The sequence below is a fragment of the Grammomys surdaster genome, unplaced genomic scaffold (assembly GCF_004785775.1).
Source record: "Grammomys surdaster isolate TR1022 unplaced genomic scaffold, NIH_TR_1.0 126400, whole genome shotgun sequence".
Lineage (NCBI taxonomy): Eukaryota > Metazoa > Chordata > Mammalia > Rodentia > Muridae > Grammomys > Grammomys surdaster.
In genome coordinates, this window is record NW_021621193.1 from 8,486 (window position 1) to 18,407 (window position 9,922).

Sequence of the window (9,922 nt, forward strand, 5' to 3'; positions counted from 1 at the left end):
AGAGAGAGAGAGAGAGAGAGAGAGAGAGAGACTTGCTATACATTCATAAAACACAGATACAAATAAATGTAATCTTAAGTATTTTAAAATATTTATAAAAAAATAAACCTCTCCTGTTTGAAAAGTCCAACTGGAACCAGTGGTACACTAGTCCAGTTCCCTGTGACTCCTCCCGTACTGTCCTATCCACTCAGTCTCTTCAGTTTAGCTTCGTATCTTCTCTGACTCCAGGATAGCAGAGCAATGCTGGATGTGCTCAAGTCATACCCAGCATGTGACAACTCTCTGATGTGAGTTTTTAAAGTGTTTATGCTGAAGTCTAACACACTCGAATTTTCAATTATTTGTGACATACTAATTTTTTCTTCTATAAGGCAGTCTATTTTATCATTAAAGTTTTTCTCTGACAGGAAGATCATATTCAGATAGCTTCGGACAAACCTCTGTATCTCCTCCTCGGTGCGTCCAAGAGAAAGCAGCCTCTTTTTGATGTTTGTGTAGTTTTTTTAGTACAATCATTGGAAAGGTCTAAGATTCTAGCCACATATCAGAAGCAGCAGGTCCTCTTTGTTTAAGTTGAAAGCTGACTGTAAAATTTCAATGTTAGTTTTCACGCATTTGGTACTCTGAATTAAGATGGAAGGATTTTTGGAAATTAACTTTCAGACAAAATCTGTGGCATCATTGTGACCTAAGGATCTAGTGGACTCCTGCAAAATTTTAACCATTTGTTTATTTAAATTCAGACTGATGGAGAAGGTTCTGGGAACATTGGTCCCCAGTCAGCAGAGGCATTTATGAGTCAATCCAACAGAGCAGAGGAACTTTATATTATTTTCTAAGTTTAGGTTGTTATTAGCCTGAAAAAAGGATTCAGGAGAACGCTCCAAACTATTCACAATTTCAAGGACTGATGCCATAATCTTTCTCCACAGTTCCCATCATTTGAAAGACTTTCAGGAGTGCATGTTATAGTTCATGGATATCTTGATATGATGCTACCAATCACTTTGTCACTAGCTCCTTTGGATAGAAGGAATATCTTCAGCTCCTGCTCATTCGTAACAGCCCTGTTAAACACTCCAGGCTGTCGTCTCCTTGCCCTGTCAATATCAACTCTCATGGTGAGCAAGTTGTTCAGTAGGTCCTCATTCTCCAAAGACTCCTTGTCTACACTGTTGCATTCCACATTAAACAGCCTGAATGGAATCAACTTGAGGAATACTGCTAAATATTGGAGCATCCATTCTGTTAAACCAAGAAGATCCTTCTTATACACCAGATGTTTTTTGATGCCATAATCATTGGATAGTCCAAAGTTTTCCAAATGCTGTGTAAAATAACATGTAATGATAATATATAATATTATGTGAATGCATATGTTAAATATCCAATGTCAATACTATGATTCTTTAACTAGGAGGAGCCTCGGATCCCTGTGGTCTTAGGGCTCTTCCTCTTTTGACTTACAGAGAAGCAGAACAAGCACCACTGCTGCCCCAAGCTGCCCTGCCCTTGTATTGTTCTTCTAGTTCACTGTGCCTCCTGTTCTGACTCTGAATCAGTTCTCCTCTCCATCTTTTCTGTTTTCTCCTTTCTTTGGTCTCTGGCATCTTTGGTTTGTTCCTAATAAACTTTCATTACCATTAGCCTGTCAACTTGCCAGATGTCTGAACAGTCCCTGCCCACAGACACTAGGTTTCTTTGCTTCTGGCTACCTTAATCTCAAACTCTAAATGTAGTTCTGAAAAACAACACTTCAGATATCTTGATATCTGCAAATTAGACACGTTGTCTAATTTGCATCTTTGCATCTTTAATGTCTTTTTTGGATTTATAATACCATTTAAATGGATCATATCTATTACACACACACACATACACACAAACAAACACACACACACAAATCTCTGGACAAGAGCTGTCAACATCAATCTCTACCTCAGTTTACCAAACTGTTTCTTTGATTGCAATGCAATAATTCTGAACTCATTTCCATCTTCATAGTGATATAGTTGAGGGGATGGAGTGTAATTCAGAGGTAGATCAGTGACAGTATATATCCTCAGCATGTATAAGGATTTGAGGTCATTTCCAACACTAGAAAAGAGGAATAGGGGAATTAATTTTCTAATTCAAAGTTGTTTAGTCTTAAACCTGGAACAAGAGTTTTCCAAGAACACTAGCAATAAGTGTTCTTGACTTCAAGATACTTCAGCTAGTATCAAAGCTGACCTGGCTGCCAGATTCTCCCACTATCCCTCAGTCCCTTACCTGTTACAGGGTCCTCCTGGCTGGCATATCCCACCCCTGAACTCTCCAGCCAGAGGCTGGGATGCCCTTCCCCCAGCTCCTCTTCCATATAAAATCTAGCCATTTTGGCAATGCAGGACCTTTTGGTCCTTGCCTCTTGGCTGATGCTCAAGGTTCCCCACTCTTCCTCTACTCTCTCCTCACATGGCCCAGCTCAGTCTGCCGCTCATATCCACTACAGAGTATTCTAGATGTCTCTCGCTGTTTTCTTCCTCATATCTACAATAACCCTTCTCATCCACCAAACCCAAGAATAGTCATGTCTTCCTTTAATTTGTTGTTTGTTTTTCAGTCAAGTGTGTGGGCCCCAGTAGATCAAACATTCTGATGGTGGCCATATAACCAAAGGAATACAAGCAACACTAACTGAATTTAATGGCTTAAAAAAGAGAGAGAACACAAAGATGAATGGTTACAGGATGGGATGGGAATCTAGGAGGAGCTGGAGGCCTGGGGTGAATTTGATCAAAACACACTGTATTAAATTCTCAAGTAATTAATAAAAATATTCATAGTCAGTAAGAAAGAAAGCTCTAGCTTGTATAATTCAACAACCTTTTCCCTTCCAGACACTCATGGGTGACCTCTGCTGGATAACCGGACAGAACAGTATCATAATACAATCAGCTAAGTTTTATAACAAGCTTCATAAATAAGCATGCAAAATGATCCAATAGGGTGTAAGGAGAGGACACAGTATAAATTTTCAACTACACTTGTCTTATCCTGTGAAGACTTCTATTTTATATATGTTTTATAACATATACATCATTGAATAATAAGTTTTAAAAAATCAGTCACTAACAATACATATACTAAGCCTATCAGCATGATGATGACTGCCCTAGACAGCATATTCTCTTCAGATGGTTAGCACCATGGCAAAACGTAGACCTACCACAGAACGGTCAAAAGAAATTTTAATACCAATAAACCAAAAATAAACAAAAATTTGCCTAAAACTCCTAAGAAAAGGGTAAAAAAAAATCTATTAATGTTTCTGCTAGATCTGTCACAAGTAGATTTTGTTTCTCTTTATATAACTTACCCTCCAAATAAATATCTTCTAAGTGAATCAACACATACAAAATTGAACTGAACATCTATGCATTGCCCCAAACAGCCCTGCTCTGATTAATGTCATTTGTGATAAACACCCCCATGAGGGTTTTTTTCTCTCTTCCTTGCCAACCCAACTGCACTCAAAACAGTAGCAAAGCAATCTTGTTCTGAACATCCTTGCCCATTTTAGTCTCAATGTCCTTGCTGTCTTTTCATTATTTTTAATTGACATAACAAATCATAGAATCTATATTTATATCTTCTCAAAGTTCCTCTTTTGTTTTCATGTCACACACATGCATATATATGTATGTATGTCTATATCTATACTATAACTAAATTCTACATTAGAAATATGTCCTATTGTTTTTACTCATAATTCTCATATTCCCATCCCCCTCTAGGTAGCCCCTTCCTTCCCACACTACCTACTACTTTCATATCAAACTCACAACTCACATATGAGTGCAATTGCAGGTACGCAAGCATGTGCACTTTTCTGAGGTAAATTATCTTTTCTTTCAGAAAAATGACATTACAATCATTTTCTTAAGTCCAAGCTGTATTTACAAGTCATTTTACAGACACAATGTCCTTTTGAAAACAGATGGTTGAGCTGAATTTGTAACCTGTGGCAAGTTAACTAGCCCAAGACAATTTTTTAAAGTACATATGGAATAATTACCTTCGGATTTTCTCTAAAATAAACCATTTTCTTACGGAACGTTAAATTTAGTGAATATCATCAACATCTTGGTGACTGTAATTAGTGAGGTTCAAGGAGGAAGACTTCTGTCCCACAGTTGGAAAGCTAACAGGTTTTAAAGAAAATTGCTAATCATTGGTATTGGGGCACCACAATCCAATTAATCTCTTTTTCTTTTCTTATTTCTTTACTTTCTTTCTTTTCATTTTTTGACCCAGCATTTAAGTGGAGAAGTTTCTTTTGAGTTTGTTTGGTTGGTTGGTTGGTTTTGTTTTCTGGTTTTTGATTTTAAACTACATTTCAGCATCGAATTTGTGGTTAAGATGAGAGACTTTGGGTATTTTCACATAAGGGTAAGGACCAGACTACTGCCACACCTCCAATCCGGAAAAGAAAAGGTAAAAATAGCGCTGGTATAGTAGAGAATAAAGAGATCCGGGCTAGACACCTCCACATCATTTTTGTGAGATGCACGACCACTCGCTAACTAAACTTTTCTCAGTCAAGGTAGCGGAGTCACAAACGCACCAGAACCCAATGTTTCACATACATTACTTCGTAAAGTCCTATATATACAACAACCTAAGGGGCAGGCACTGTCCCTAAAGTTACAATGCTGACACAATGCCGAGCTTCCTTGCTGTGTGAAGTGTAGAATTTGATGAGTCTAACTCAAACCCGCCGTAATTCCACATCAAAACCTCTCCTTCCCTCAATTCTGCAATTGCCTTTAGCATTGCACTGTCTAGCAGGGACCTGCAGCCCGCTTACAAAGGCCACAGCAGCTCCCCAACCCCAGCCCCAGCCCGAACCTAACATTGTATCTGCGTTCCCTTCCTACCAAAGCTCGCGGTAGACACCTCTCACTTCCGCCTCTAGACGCCCAGGAGGGACCGGAGGGCGGAAGTAATGACTGACTTCCGGCCTCCGGCCAGACACCGAGGTGACATCATTGGCTCTGCGCATGCTGCCTAAATCCTAGCAAGTCTGAGGGCAGGAGACCAGCAGGGGGCGGCTAGAGACTATGGATGCTCCTCTGTGGTGCTGGTTGGAGATCACAGGGCAGAGCGAAGGTTTCCCTATGCCTGGGGCTAATATTCTGTCTGTACCAAGGACCAGGTTTGGTTTTGATCTCACTCTTTCTCTTAGGTTGCGTTATATTTTTTCCAAATACTTTCTATTTTTATGCTTGGTTTGGTCTTTGTAAGAATAAAGATTTCTATTTGAGAATTTTAATTATGAATAATCAGTTTACCCAGAAAGTGAAACTACTGATCACAGTTTATTCCTTGCCTGTGTTTATTTATTCAGTGACTATTTATTAAGCACCTGTGCTTTTCAGGCCTGTTTCACATTCAGAAACATAGGAGAAATCAAGACAACTTTCTCCTATATTTCTTTCTGGTTCATAACTCCTGTGGTGGTGTCACTTCTCCCTGAATAGTCTCTCCTCAGCATGCCCCACGGATTTTCATCTATGAACACCAGGAGATGGCTTAAGTCCCCATGAAAGTGATGTCAATGAGGAAAAGGTGCGCCTGAGATACTGGAGAGTTTGGGAGACAGGAGGACCAAGGGTAGGGAGTGAAAGATGAGGAGCAAAGAAGAGGAAAGGAGAACTAGCAGCAGTACAGTAGACTTTTCCCAAAACGCTGTTCCTGGGTTCTCATCTTCCTTTGGTCTTTTAAAGGATGATTAAGCCAACTTTATATCAAAGTTGCCTTGCTATGCAAACATCTCTCTTTTACCATTTCTTTTTTGAAAGGATGGTGAAGTGATCGCATGCTTGTGACTTTAAATGACCTCACTTGGAAGGATGAGAGTAGGGAAGTCTAAATCAAGACAAATCCCTCCCTAAAATTAGACTTAAATCACTAGGTCATTGTCTTACCTAGGGTTACTGTTTTCATGAAACACCACAACCAAAGCAATTTGAGCAGGTTTATTCCGCTTATGCTATCTCATCACAGTTTGTCACCAAAGGAAGTCCAGACAGGAACTCAGACAAAGCAGGAACCTGGAGCCAGGAGCTGTTGCAGAGGTCATGGAGGAGTACTGCTTACTGAGTTGTTCTTCCTGCTTTCTTATAGGAACTTGGAACTCCAGCCCAGGGATGGCACCACCCACAATGGGCTGGGCCCTCCTCTACCAATCACTTATTGAGAAAATGCTGGATTTGTCCACAGCCAGATCTTATCAAGGGATTTTTCTCAGGGAATATCCCTCTTCTCTGACTGTTAGGGCCTAGGTAAAATATTAAGGCCTAGATGGAATATTATGGCATAGGTAAAATGTTAAGACCTAGGTAACAGTTACCTGACTAGCCTGCCTTTATAAGGAAACTTTCTCATATGTTTCTTCTGTTACTATTAAATGTTTCAATGCCACATTTATTACATATTCTGTTATATTCTGTGCCCTTGGAAACCAATCACAATAGAAGTTAATAGAACAGTTGTGTATAGTTACCTACAATAAGCCTTGACCCGAACCGACCACCCAACAGCACTTCCTACACCTGTGTATAAGCTTTTATAGAATAAGCTGCCTCTGAGGTGGACCCCAACTTAAGAGAGACTTCTGGACCAACATAAGGAGTCATTTGGAATAAGTTTTCTCTTTTGAGTAATAATGGAGTAAAATTTAAGTTCCTAGGACATACCTGAGAATTGACATCCTACTTTGTAGAAAGAAACATGGGTAACTAACATCCTGGTGGGCATTTCAGACGTGAATATTAGACAAGGCAAGTCCTCTGGCACAGTTGAATACCCCAACCAAAGAGAACAGGCTAAATGACACATTCCTAAGGGAATTCCCTATCCCAACATCCTGATTGGTAGAATAACTTGGCACAGATGTTTGTGGATTTTAGGCATAAAAACCACTGTAGGAGCTAAACTTAGTGTCACATTTCAGTTTCCAAATACTGACTGTGGCTCTGATTGATTAGTCCTGGAGCATATGTGCAATAAACTATCCCAGTCTGGCTGAGATTGGTGTTCATGTAGTTTGTAAGGTGATTCGTGGACCCCAATACTGATAACTACATTGTGTGAAGTTGACATAGAACTAGCTAGTATAGTCACCAAGGGAACATATGTCTCTAAGAGGAGGGTTCTGTGGTTGTTTTGTTTGCATATGAGAATTCTACATAGAGTTCTGGATTATTAAAACATTAAAGTTATCCAGTGAGTTTCAAGTAGTTAACATCCTGTAAACTAACAAAAAGCTAGCTCAAATTCCTTCCCTTTCTGATGACCTCACAGTCCTGTGACTTACTCCAGGCTTCTTACTTTCTTTGAAAAGCGCCTAACCAGAATCTAGAGAGACCCTTTGAGTCAGATATCCTATTATAACAAAGACCTGTGGCAAAGAACAGGATGGTAGCTTAGGAAATTTGCTGCCTGCAGACCTGAAGGGATCCTGGATTCCCCTGGGATTAGGCTAACAACATAAGAGGACAGAAGTGGCCAAGACAAATGGAATAATTCCTAGAAATACTAGACAGTCATATGAATCTAAATGCCTGTTTGATGTTTTGATGGTTTTTTGTGGGTTTTGTTTTGTTTTGTTTTGTTTTCAAGACAGGGTTTCTCTGTGTAGCCCTGGATGTCCTGGAACTGACTCTGAAGACCAGGCTGGCCTCAAACTCAGGAATCCATCTGCCTCTGCCTCTCAAGTGCTGAGATTAAAGGTGTGTTCCACCACTGCCTGGCAAGAACTATATCCTTAATCAATTACAGTGGAGTAATTTTCAATCTTGGTAGAGGATTTATCTGAGCAGAGATGGAAAGCAAAAACTCAGAAGGATGGTATCTTTCTGTTCAAAATTGTTTACATAATGTTTTAAAATTCCATCCATAAAGACTTATTCCTCATTATTATAGTCTGGTTGTTTTAAGATGAAACCATTTGAAAGAGGAAATATTAGGCTATTAGTGGGAAATTTTTCTACAAATAGCAACACACTTATCATCTAAAGCTTGTAAACTCATTTGTGTATTATTTTCTCCATTCCTGCTTCTAGTTTTAACCCTTTACTATTTTCTACCCCGTTCATCGTGTGTGTGTGTGTCAGTGTGTGTGTGTGTGTGTGTGTGTGTGTGTGTCTGTGTGTACATCTCTGTGCATGTGCACTTATGTGCATGCAGATGCCGTAGGGTCAGGGCCAGGAGAGGGGATCAGATTTCCAAACTTACTTGTTCCACATTTCTGTACAAGTAAAAATATTCATCCCCATTTCTGTATTTTGATCCTTTTGTTCAATCATTGTAATTCTAAATTCATCCCATCTGTACTTAAGTGAATTAGTACACAAACACATGTCTCCTTGATGTTCAACAACAACGACTTGTAGACACAGTATCTTACTCATCCTTGTGGAATCCAACTACCAACTGTCTTCTCATACTTTGCCTCTGCTGACTACACATGACCTGGTGGACACAGAACCCAGAAAAATTGGGCCTTCTACTCTAGTAATTTACACCTAAAATATCTAGAGAAAAATGAAGATTAGGCATATCAGCAATGCCTGGACACAATATTGACTGGCTCACACTCTCTTTTTTCTGAAGAATTTCAGGATCCTTGGCTCTTTTTCCAGTTCAGCTGTGTTCTGTCCCATCTCCACACTGATGTCTCTAACACTAGCATGAGTCTCAGCAGAATCATTTCTCATCTAGGTTCCTCCATTGTTGGGCAATACTTCACTATGGCAAACCCATTTTCCCAAGGAGACAGTTTACTATCCTCTTTCTTCAGAGAAGGTGTATATAAGGAGCTTAAATAATTAGTTGTATATAATGTAGCTAAAATGTAAGCAGAAACTACACCCATACTATCTGAAACCAGAGTCTCAGGGCAGATCCAAACTCTGCTAAACTCTACATCACTGAATGAATACAATGCCTTCCCTACTGAGTGCATCAAAATGTTAACTGGAGTAAAATGGAGCCACATTGTTTTAAGAGTTCAGAAATATGTTACACTTGAGAATTTTGAGGAGAAAAGAACAAATCCACAATTGTCCAATTAAAGCAAGCTGTATTTCGGGATGCAACAGGACTGGCCAGTTCGCTTTCCCATCTTAAGTAGGGACTTGAGAGAATAACCACTGTCAGCCTCTTGATGTCTCTTTTGTTGGAGACATGGGTGTTACCTGGGCAAAGAGTAGGCTGTTACAGATTATTAGGATGATACAATGAAAGGGAAGGTCAAAGGTAAGGATTACATTATGAGAATGGGCTCACATGTTTAGTGTAGATTGAAAACCTGCTTTGCAGTTTACATTGGATCTAAGAAACAAGGAGCTTATTCTTAATTACAAATGGAAACCTTAACTTCCAAGGATTTAATACAGGAGCAACAGAAACATTTTCATTACAAATACAAACCTTAACTTGCAAGGATTTAACACAGGTTAGTTAGGAACATATTCTTGACTGTCTTAACAGCAAACAGAACCCTTAACCTTCAAGGTGTATTGTTCCTGCTTTGCTCTCCCACTGACTTCCAAGATGTATTGTTCTGGTTTTGTCTCCAACTAACTTGTAAGGTATATTCTTCTTGTTTGGGTTTCACAATACTCAACTCTAATATATCTAATGAACATTTTGTTTTATTTTCATGCATATCTGCAGCTTTCTACGATTATTTTTCCAGTTTTGAGTAATGTATTGACTCTGAAACTCTGTTTATTTATATTTTATTTAACCATGAGTTGGCCATTCAATAGTTTTGCACCAACTATGTAGTGAGTAGAAACAAGGATACAGGAGAAATAGCCCCTGCTATTTCATGCTAGCTTTGAGAAAATAATCGGAATCACGGGTTTTC

The 9,922-nt window shown here is 39.2% G+C and overlaps 1 pseudogene; it reads right to left on the reverse strand.

Moving 5' to 3' along the window:
- Nucleotides 1-86: 86 nt before the first annotated feature.
- Nucleotides 87-1,397, reverse strand: LOC114614703 (annotated as a pseudogene).
- Between the last annotated feature and the right edge of the window lie 8,525 nt (nt 1,398-9,922).